At 52.2% G+C, this 11,206-nt stretch overlaps 1 long non-coding RNA gene across 1 annotated transcript; it reads left to right on the top strand.

The window, feature by feature from the left end:
• The first annotated feature begins 1,184 nt into the window (after positions 1-1,184).
• On the top strand, positions 1,185-9,175 carry LOC121365057. The gene is made up of 3 exons (XR_005956944.1): positions 1,185-1,229; positions 7,489-7,742; positions 8,945-9,175. It is a non-coding gene; the product is annotated as an uncharacterized LOC121365057 (long non-coding RNA).
• Positions 9,176-11,206: the final 2,031 nt, after the last annotated feature.

The following is an 11,206-nucleotide window of genomic DNA, read 5'->3' on the forward strand; positions in this document are numbered from 1 at the left end:
TCCTCCCAAATCTTTGGGAATCTCCTCTCCCAAAGCCACATCCAGGAACACGGGCTGGCAGCGCGGAGTTTTCCGGGTGCCAGGAGAGCAGGGGGTGTTCAACACATCCACAGGGGTCCTTCATCCCGCGGGGATCCCCATTCCCGGTGGGAAAGCAGCAGAGGCAGGGCTGCATCCTGCCCAGGGAAGCGCAGCCTGGGCCGATCCCTGCGGGATTCACATCCCTGTGCCAGGAGCCACCCGGGCAGGCGCTGGACCTCGGCGCTCGTTTCCATAGGAAACCAGGCTGGGAATGCTGCCTCAGTCCCAGTCTGGGGGCTGAGGAGCTGGTCTGTGCTATTTTAATCCTCCCGGGATTGTGTTCGGCCGCACAGCGCTCCCTCCCTCCGGCTAAACTCCGGGAATTTTGGGAATGGGGGGAGGTGGTTGCCATTGCCCGAGGGCTTTGCAAACTCGCCCGTATTCCCCCCAAACCCAGCGATTCTTCCTTGTATTTTCTAAAAACAGGGACATCCCCTCCCTCCGCAGCTCCCCAGGGGGTGTTTGCAATTCCAGCTCTCCTGGTGGGATCGCGGTGCCCTCCCCTGGGAGCACCATCTGTTGGAATAAAGTTTGGCTTCCCAGGACCCTCCTGGGACATCAAATCTATTTTCCTTATGGGGCCACGGTGCAATGGAAGCGATTCCCAATCCCTGCTCCCAGAGATGCTGCACCAGGAGGACCCAATTCCGCAGGGTTCCAGGGTTGTTTTTATCCCAAAAACACCGAGGTTATTGACAAGGGACTTTTGACATTGGCCTGAAGTGTCCCCAGATAAATCCCTCCATCAGGGACGCTGGATTTTGAGCCAAAAGTGATTGTGGAGTTTCCTGGCACCAGCCTTATCCAGGGAAAAGGAGCCAGTGACTCCCAGTGCCCAGCACCGGGGTGGCTTTCACTGGAAAAGGGCAAATGCTGGATTCCACCCCGGTGGGGACACTGGAGTGACTGTCCCCTCCTCCCCAGCACTGCAGCCCTCGTTTATGGGCATTTAAAAACCTTCTAATTACCCGAGGGCTTGGGGAAAAGGGGATGCAGTGCATTATGATATTGGAAAAGCTGCATCCCATCTCATTTGGAGGATTAGGAAATGCCAGCACACACACAAACCCCCCCCCCCCCAAAAAAAAAAAAAAACCCAAAAAAAAACCCCTGGAAACAGGATGGCTGGAAAGATCCTCAGCAGAAAGGTAGGAATCTCCAATTTAAATGGGATGCCTGGTGCTGTTGTGCTCTGCTCCCTAACGAGCCAGGGTGTGGAAAAATAATTTGGGATTGAAGTCACTTTTGGGGTCTTTTGGGAGTGGAAATTTAAGTTTTTTGGGAGGCTGGGTGGTTCAGGGTACAGCTGAAAGGGAGTTTCTCTCTTGCTGGTCCCTGCCATTCCCATGGCAGATGCTGGAGCAGCATCCCAGAGCTTTTCCAGAGGTTTTGCCTTCTTCCCAAGGATGAAGCTGTGCTTGTGCTTCCAGGTCTGGGTTATAAGGGAGGTGACATCCAGGGAAGGGCAGGATAAGGAGCCTCATTTCATTTCTTGCTGGATTCATATCCCTGCTGACCTCCCAGGGTGTTCCTCTGCAGGTGGAAAATGTCCTTGCCATCCTGGTTTTCCTGAACTGGGGAGCTGGGCTGAGTTATCAGGGAGCAGCTGACTAAAAGTCAATAATTAGCAAATCTTGCACTCTCGGTGCCTCTGCTCCACCTGAGCTGTGTGGGGCAGGAAAGGGAATAATTCCCAGGAATCAGGAAAGTTGTGGAATAACGAGCTCCTGCTGGCCTTTCCTGCTCTTCTTTTCCACATTCATTTTCCAGAGGTACAACCTGGGCAGGAACAAGCTGGAATCACCGAAAAAGGGCTGAGCAGAGTTTTCCCCATGGGTTTGAATTGCTTTTAGGGGCAAATTTTGGGATCTGGAGGGGTTGGAGGCAGGAGATCCGTGCGAGTCATCCCCAGGAAAGGACAGAGCAGCCCCTGGCAGCTGCGGGGGAATTTCGGGAAGCCTCTCTTTGGAACTGGAATCCAACGCCCTGTGATCCCCCTGGAGCTGCTGAAGGCTTTTCCTCGGTCCTGGTGTTTCCCTGCTCCCCCGGGAAGCAGCCACGGTTCCCTGGGAATTCCGTGAGCCTCCCCCGGGAAGCATTCCCGGAGGGCCCTCACCTCTCCTGCCCTGCTTTTCCTTAATTAACTCATTAGGATGCCGGTGGCAGCGAAGTCTCCAGGGGGGAGCGGCTCTCCCGGCTCAGGCAGTGATGGATGTCCAATTCCCGCTGCCTGCAATCCCAAAAAACGCCCCGGGGCTGCAAATCCGGGGTCATTCCAGGGTAAAAAGAGGGGAAAAAAATAGGAATTGGGATGATGCAATGCTCAGGCTTTTGTGGATGCTCACGGAGCCGGGAGTTTGGACACGGAGCTCTGGAGTATTGGTGTTGGTTTTGTGATTATTTGGAGTGGGGGGAATTAATAAAAAACCAAACAAGAAAGAGGCAACCGTGTGGATTAAAGCTGGAAAGAAGAGGATTAAGGGATTGAAGGGGAAATAAGTGCTGGGAATGCAGATGGAGGGGATATTTCCCCTTTCAGCCACCCTGCCTGTGGGAAAAGAGGGGAAAAAAAGGTTTTGATAAGCTCTTTAAAAAATTCATGAGGTTTCCAACGCTGTGTTTGTTTATTTGTTCCCCAGGGATAAACTCCTGGAATACAACATCCCATTTGTCAGCAGGGCCTAAATCAGATTGGCCTGCTAATAAATTATAAAAACAACACTTTGAGAATGTGCTGCAGGCCCCGGGGGGTGGTGGGGGGGCATTTTGGGTCAGGAAAGAAAGATTTAGGGCAGGAGGGGATGCTCCATCCAACCTGGCCTTGGACACTTCCAGGGATCCAGAGGCAGCCACAGCTTCTCTGGGCACCCTGTGGCCAGGGCCTGCCCGCCCTCCCAGGGAAGGATTTCTTCCCTGAAATCCAACCTAAATCTCTCCTTTTTTAGTTTAAAACCATCCCCCCCTTGTCCCCAGCAGCACAATTCTCTCCCTAAACACAAAGCATTCCTTAAGCCAGGCAGGAATTCCTTAGCAATGGGCGTTTTGCAATCCATGCCCCTGCCTCCTGCTGATTTTGGGCTCAGGGCTTTGTTCTGCAGAGGTGGTGAAGCCCAAAATGTGATGGAGATTCTTGTCAGGGGTGTTCTGAGTATTCCTGGTGCTCCATAAGGAGAGGAGGCACATCCCATTCCCCCAGCCCCCCTCAGGCACAGCACCTTCCCTTTAAACCTCAAAAAAGGATCGAATTTCCATTTCTTCCCACTAATTCATGGATCTGGGTTTGTCTTTCACGTGTTGTTGTTCCAAGCTGCCCTTGGAGCGCAGCAGGCACTGGGATGAGACTGTGCCAGGTCCTGCCAGGAGAATCCACGGAGGCATCACCAAATTGGAATTCCTTCCTGCCCTGCAAACTCGGGGCTTTTGGAGGATAAATGTTCGAAGGACGGAATTTTTGGAGGGATGAGGGGTTTGGATCAGCGAGGGGCTCCCCAGCTGCACCCACCCTGGAAGGGCAGCGTGTCCTGGATGCAGCACTGGGATGCAGGGAAATAAATCCTCCAGCAGCTCCTGGGAGCCTCAGGGATGATTAAATCCCCGGGATAACAGTGATGGATGTGGGGAAGGGCTGGAGCAGAGGCAGGGGATGATGATCTGCCCTGACCTGGGCAAAAGGCAGCTCCATGAATCCTGCATCATGGATGGACAGGACAAGGCAGAGCTGGAAGTTTTCCAGTGAACACTTTTTGGAGTTTTGGAGCCTTGGTGGTGCTTTTGGACTGGATCAGGACATTCCCAGCTGGAGCAGGTCCCCAAATCCTGGTGGCAGCGCAGGTGTTTGGCAGGGGGGGAGCAGAGGAACCATCTGTGTGCACAGGGATCATCCTCACGCTTCCATGGAGCTGTGAATCCAGAGGCAAAGCTGCTTCCCGTGGCTTTGCCACAGGATTTTGGCTCTTCCCTCAGCTCTGGCTGATAAATGAGCTGTGAGCTGCCTCTCACCCTCCCTGGGGCAGAGCTGCATCCAGAGGGGGAAAAGCTGGAGAACAGTGAGGCAAATCCAGATTTCTTCCAATGTGGAATGGGGAAACTCAGGAAAAGCTTCCAAAATCCCCATTTTTGCCCCATTTTGCCATCCTCCCTTGGCAGCTCCTGGCAGAGGGATTGGCTCTGCCCTCCTGAGGAAGAGGAGCAGCCCAGGGCCGGGGTGAGGGCAGGGGGGTGGTGGGAAGGACGAAATGCCACATCACTGAGTGATGGCCCCCAGGCAGGAGTGACATAATCCCACAAAACAGGAGGAGATCCCAGGGATTCTTGGGGGGGATCCATCCCCTCCAACCTTTCCTCCCTGGATCTGGAGCTCCTGGAAAGCTGCTCCTGGCCAGAGAGCTCCCAGCACAACGATTCCCCAGCCTGGCCAAAGGCAGGAGATTATGGAGCTTTGGAGCAGGCACGTGGAATGGCTGTGTCCTACTTTTGGAGAGCAGAATCCAGTATTTAAAAAAAAAAAAAAAAAAAAAAAAAAAAAAAAAAAAAAAAAAAAAAAAAAAAAAAAAGGAAGAAAAAGCCACAGTTGTGTTGAGAGCAAATACAGCAACGGGCTTCTCTGGAGTGACAAAGCCCAGCCAGGGTGACAGCCCCACAGCCTGGCATGTCCCCTGGGAATATGGAAAAGGGTTTGTTTGTCACCCAGAGTCTCCTCTCCCCACTGGGAAGCCTCTCCAGACACAGTTCAGGCTGACACGAGCAGGGACTTCCCTGGGGAGGAGCAGCCAAGCGGCGCCTTGGCAGTGTCCTCCTCTTTGTCCTTGTGATCCCATCCCTGCTCCTGCCCCTATTCCTATTTATGGCCCTATCCCCACCCTATTCTCATCCCTCATTCCCCATTTAATTCCATCCCAGCCCCATTTCTCATCCCCATCCTAATCCCCTCTTATTCCATCCCTCACTCCCCATCCCATCCCAATCCATCTCATCCCATCTCTCATTCCCCATCCCATCCCAATCCCCCATCCCATCCCCTCCCCTCCCTGACTGGGAGCCCTCCCTCACCAATCCATGCCCAGACTGGAACCAATTAACCCCTTAATCACCGAGTGGAGGCAAAGGGAGCAGCAGGTGCTGCTGGGGGACATTCCCAACCTTCCCCCGGGAATTCTGTGACTCAGCCATGGATTTACTGCCTGTGCTCCATTATCCCCGATCAATAGAACAGTTATTACTTAATGGGCTAAAATTGTCATTCTGAGGGCCCAGATCTGCCTGTTCTGGCACTGCTAATTAGGGGGGGGCTTAATGAAAATGTAAATCCAGGCCCATTAATCAAACAATTATTTGGGAACCACGAGACAGCCGGCGCTGAACCTAATTAAGAAATAAACAAAGTTAATCAGCAAGCAGAAAACATTTACTAATCAGAAAGGTACGCTGTGAGCAAGAAATATCAGGCAATCATTTATTAAACATTCCCAAACCTGCTCCACTCCTTAATAACCTCACATTCCAGCTTCCAGGAAGGCCCATCCTGGGTTTATTAAAGCATTTGTTCTGCTTTAGGGTCCACTGGGTACTGCAGAACAGAAACTTATTACTCTGCCAGAAGAATAATTGCATCAATTTCAAATAATAGGGCCAGGGCTCCATTGGGGACAGGGGGTGGCACCTGATCCTGGGGCTGTTTGGGTTTAATTATTGGCATTTAGAGCTCACCCAGCTCCAAAGTTAATTCTGATAAAAATAGAAGGATTGCAACGACACCTAAAGATGGAGCTGGTGACATTTCCTTTCCTGGAAAACCTGCTTGTCTGGGATAAATGGGAATATTCACTCCAAACTTCCTCCTGCCCAGTGCCAGTTCCCATCATCTCCAATATTTCAAAAAATAGGAACAGCTTCAGGTCTCTAAGCTGCTTTACAGTTTCCCCTTTGACCCTGCAGCAGGGCTGGGATGTGGTCCTGGGGTTTTATCCATAAATCCATGGCTAGGCAGGATTCTGGTGCTCCCATCCCGTTCCTGCTCCTTTCCATCTCCAGGATAGAGAGGGGTGGGGCTGAAAGTCCCGGGAATTGGGGGGGCTGGGAGGAGACCCAACCTTGATACCCCCAAAGCCCCCAGCGCTCATCCCAATCCCTTTTCCCTGTCTTTTTCCAGAGCCACAATTAAGCCCATTTTCCCCCCAGCCAGGCTTAGCAGCTGTTTATCCAAAACCTCCATCATTAGGTTAATGATTCTCAGCAAATTGTTTTATCCACAGCCAGGCTCATCTCGAAAATGGAGCAGGAATGTCAGCAGCTCCATCAGGAGAGGTGGACGGGACAGTCAGTCCATTGTTCCCCCCTGGATATCCCACACATTGTTCCCCCTCTGGATATCCCACAATGTGAAACCTTCCAGGTGCTGCTCAGGACCCCAATCCCAGCTCCACTGGTGCAGGAACAGATCCACCAAGGAGGAGAGATGATTTTGGTCTCCATCCATCCATCCATCCATCCATCCATCCATCCATCCATCCATCCATCCCATCCATCCCATCCATCCACGGGACAGACACATGTCTGCAGCCCCCAGTCCTGCTTCCCAGTTTAGTGACAAACCCTCCTGCTCTCCACAGGGATTTGTCACCTGTTCCTGCACCACACGATGCTGGCAGCACTCCCTGGACATCCACATCCAAGAGGAATCCCGGGAGAGCAGCAGGATGCCAAGGGCAGGGACAGGAATGCTCAGGGACAGCCTGGGGTTTGTGGGCTCTGCTCCAGCCCTGGGGACACCAGGACACGGTGAAAATGACCTGGGGACAAGGTTTATTTGCCTATCAGCTCCTGGCTGCTCCTTGTCCTGAAGCCACCTCGTGTCCCCAAGGCCACGACATCACTCGCATCCCAAAGGAGCAAATTTCCTGTGCCAGCGCCGCATCCCTGTCAATAAATAAATGGGGGTGTTTAAAAGGCTCCTTTCCACACTAATGCTGAAAATTTCCTCCCAGTGCATCTGTGTCTCTTCTACAAATTCACCAGCATAAAAGGGTTAAGGAGGTGCAGATTTGGGTCAGCACATTCCCCCTCAGGCAGGGACTGATTTTCCAGGAGCTGAAGCAAAGCTGAAGCAAAATTCCCACCCCATCATCCCCCAGCTGGGGAAAACAAAACGTGGAGGGAGGGACCTGCTCCAAGTGCCCGTGGCAGCCTGAAGAGGTGTCAGACCCCTTTCCAAAAGCCGGAATATCCGGGATGTAAATCCTCCCCATCCCAGGGACAGAGCAGCACTCCTTGTCTTGGCTGTCCCAAGACCTTGGCTGCAGCTGGTTGGCACCAGGAAAGGAATTTTAAACTCCATTTCAGCGTAAATCCTTAAATCCTCGTCTGAATTAAATGTCAGTACACCCCACCTCCTTCTGCCTTTCTCCCCAGCCCCTGCGTGGGATGCTGACCAGGGTTTCAAGTCGATTGGGGGGAAAAAAGACATGGAAAACAGCCCGGGATGGATGAACATTGTGCTGCCACCACCACCAGCTGCCCTATGGATGGGTGGCCCTGTTGCCACCTCCTCCTGTCACACCCTGCCCCTGGGACAGCAGCCAGCGACCGCTTCCATGAGCACCGGAGACTTCCCAGCACCTTCAGCCACCTCTGCAGGACCGCGAGATTCCAGGGATTGGGAAAAGGTGGGTGACCCCCACGGGTGCCTGCGTCACACCAGCAGGTTCCCAACCTGTGCATCAGCAGCTGCCCCGCAGCCTCGGGATGATTTCCAGGGCACCAACGCCATGCCCGTGTCATTTTTCAAACAATTAAAGATAAAGAGGCCCGAGCGCGGCTCATGTTTCAGCCTTAACGCTGCTGCCAAATATCATCACGTCAGCGGCGCTTGTAAAACAAAGGAGATCGATAAGATTCCCACTCCGGGAAAGCAGCTCCGGCCCGGGGTTATCCTGGTGCGCCGGAGCCTGCCAGCTCCTGTGAGCCCTTCCCAGGGACCTGCTGGGCTTTATTTTCCCTTTTCCCGGGTTTTTGATTCAGCAGCTGCTTAACGGGCTTTGCTCCGTTCTTCTGTTTCCCCGGCGAATTCCAGAAAAACTGGGGGTGGAAAGGAATTTAAAATTCACCCCATTGCACCCCTTGGTGTTTTCCACTATCCCAGGCTGCTCCAAGCCCCATCCAGCCTCACCTTGAGCCCTTCCAGGGATGGAAGGAGTGCGTTTTTCAGGGATATAACCTACCTCCATTACACCTTGCAGAGCAGCTTTCCCTCAGGCAGGTTTCCATTCCCACTTTTCCTGCCGGTCTCCAAAGCCTTGTTTCCCTGAAAACTTTCCAGCTGTTTGATCACAGCCAATTTGCAAGGCCAAGACATTTAAAACACCCTGAGAGCAGCTGGGGATGAAAGGTGCGAGCTCCAGCAAGGTGAGAGCTCCTGGAAACTCATCCTTTGGGAGAGTTTTGGAGATAAGGCAGAGCCTGAATTCCCCCTCTGGAAGTGCCACCTGCCTTTACAAAGGAGCGGGAGTAGCACGGAGCTGAATAACTCGGATTTTAAAAGGAAAATACTCTTTGTTAGAAGCTGAATAAAGCCCTGATTTGCCGAGGCTCTGGAGATCTTGGCTGTGGCACTCAGGGTTTCCATGACAGGGCTCTTATCAGGGAGATACCGATCAGCTCCTGGGCTCTGCCCAGCTGGCCCTTAATTAACGATGCTGACCCTCATCAGGGGACAAAGAGGAGTGACAGAGACACCCGCGAATTTCTCAGGCTCCTTCCCTCTCAAATTCGGCCCATCCTGTTTACCAACACCCCCAAGGCTTCTCGGTGGCAATTCCCTTTGACCCGAACTAAATTAATTTTTTTTTCTCCTTTTTGTCTGCCACAGCTTTTATTCCCTGGTTTGACCCGATCAAGGCGAGCCTTTTTGTTCAGACAGCTTTTGAAAGGAGTTTGTGGGGATTTTTTCCCAGCAAACCTGAGAAATCCGTTATCTCTGCAGCCCTAATGGATTCAGGGAGCTGCTCAGATCTCTGAGAGCAGAAAACTGCAGTTTTCCAGCCTCGTTCCAGCTGCTCCATCCAGCTTGGAGGGCAGGTGCTGGCATCCCACTGCCTGATCTTCCCAATCCGCCCGTGACCTTTGCTGGGGGGCTTGCATTCATGGCCCAGCATTCCCAAAATATTCCCAAAGGAGCCGTGGCCGTGTCCCCCACAGCGAGGGTGCAGCTGCTCCCCAGCTCCCATCCCGCTCCTGCCAGGCTCACATTCCACTCCCAGCTGATCAGAACCCACCTGGATCCCAGGAAAATGCAGTTTTCCAGCTCTTGGTGCAGCAGCAGGATGCAAAAGGGCTGGATCCACATGGCAGGGACTGGGGGAGGGAGTGATCCCATCCCATCCCATCCCATCCCATCCCATCCCATCCCATCCCATCCCATCCCATCCCATCCCATCCCATCCCATCCCATCCCATCCCATCCCATCCCATCCCATCCCATCCCATCCCATCCCATCCCATCCCATCCCATCCCATCCCAGCTGCATTCCTCATTCCAGTTCCACCTCCTGGGTTCTCTCCCAGTACAAACCAGTCACCATTATGCCCAGTTAATATTTAAGCTGGGCTGAATCAAACTCCCTTTCCTTTTCCAATTCCCTTCCCATTATCCCGTCTACTTTTCTCGGAGTGTGGATTCTGTTGGAATCTGGGATTTATGGCAGCTGCTGACCACTCCTCTCCCCAACTGCCATAAGTTACACTCCCATTCTGCTGCCTGCAATAAAAATAAATAAAAAAATAATAAAAACCCCTGATATTTATTGTCTGGATTTTTCTTCCCCAAAAAAGTCAGGAAATTCTCACAACCACTAAAGCACAGCTCCATATTTCACTGGCACAGGAGGAGCTGAGCATCCCCTGGGGTTCTCCAATGGCCTCTCCCACTCTCCCACACAAGATCCAACATTCCCCAGTGGGAAAAAAAGGTCCCAAAACTCAGCTTCCCCCAGGAAAATCTTCATGGCCTCTCCAGATGCCAGCAGGACCCTCACCACTGCAGTGGCCAGTGCCCAGAGGAGGGGGCAGCCGCACTGGGGTGGAGAGAGAACCATTTATTTCAGGCTGAGGACTGATGAGATGAAAGCCATTGATCCCAGCTCGTAATTACATTGTTATCTCTGCCCCTGGAGATAAAGAGATTTCTCCCTGCTGGCTTTTGGAAAAGCTGGGCTCCAAAGCGGATAGAGGAGGGATTTATTTATTTGAGCTCCTCTGTTTTTTACGTGAAATGTTAAAGAGGAAAAGCTTGGTTTATTTATTTTATTTTATTTTTTTCCTCCAGGAGATGGGAAGCCAGGGAAGGTTTCCCTCCTGCTCTTGATGTCCAGGATCAGGCAGGAGATAAGGAAAGCTCCTTAAAATGGAATTTTTAATGAATTATCCCACAGGAGGTAATCAGAAAACAGCACTGCAGGGCATGAGCTGGGTCACTGGGTGCTACTGTGACCTCCTGGAGCCACGGGAGCCTTGGAGAGGAGCACACTGGATTTCACAGCAATGGAATAAGAGCCTAAGACTGCCAACTCCTCCATCCCATGGCTTTTCTCCAGGGATGGTCCTGGCCCCTCTCCCAGATCAGGACCTGCCTCAGGTCCTGGCAGCTGCTAAAGGTGCTGCTGCCATCCCCATTTCCCAGTCCCCTGGATCAAGAACAAACTGGGATTGATTTCCCAACCACTGTAAATCCCTGCTCCTGGCTGGCCTGGCCAGCACCAGGACGAGAATCCAAATTTTGATTGCTCCAAAGGTGCAAATCCCATTAGCACTCGAGGAAAGGGGCTGGGAGAACAGAGTGGTTCAGATGTGCTGAGGTGGAATTAAAAGTGGGAAGGCACCTACAGAAGCAGGAGATTCAAAGGATGGTCTTGAATGAGCAAATTTGCAATCCAAGGACTTTGCTCCGAGAGAGGCTGAGAAGAAAATGGGAAGAGAAATAGGAATTAGAGGGAATAAATGTTCCTTTCTTATTCCTATGGATTTGAGCAGAATCCCTATTTGGAATAATTTTCCATGCAGGAATTCACAACCAACCACGGCTGGCTCTGCTTCATCCACAAACCACCACAGCACCTTCATCCCAGAGAATCCT

This window comes from Pyrgilauda ruficollis, unplaced genomic scaffold (assembly GCF_017590135.1).
Source record: "Pyrgilauda ruficollis isolate IOZ18807 unplaced genomic scaffold, ASM1759013v1 scaffold9, whole genome shotgun sequence".
NCBI lineage: Eukaryota > Metazoa > Chordata > Aves > Passeriformes > Passeridae > Pyrgilauda > Pyrgilauda ruficollis.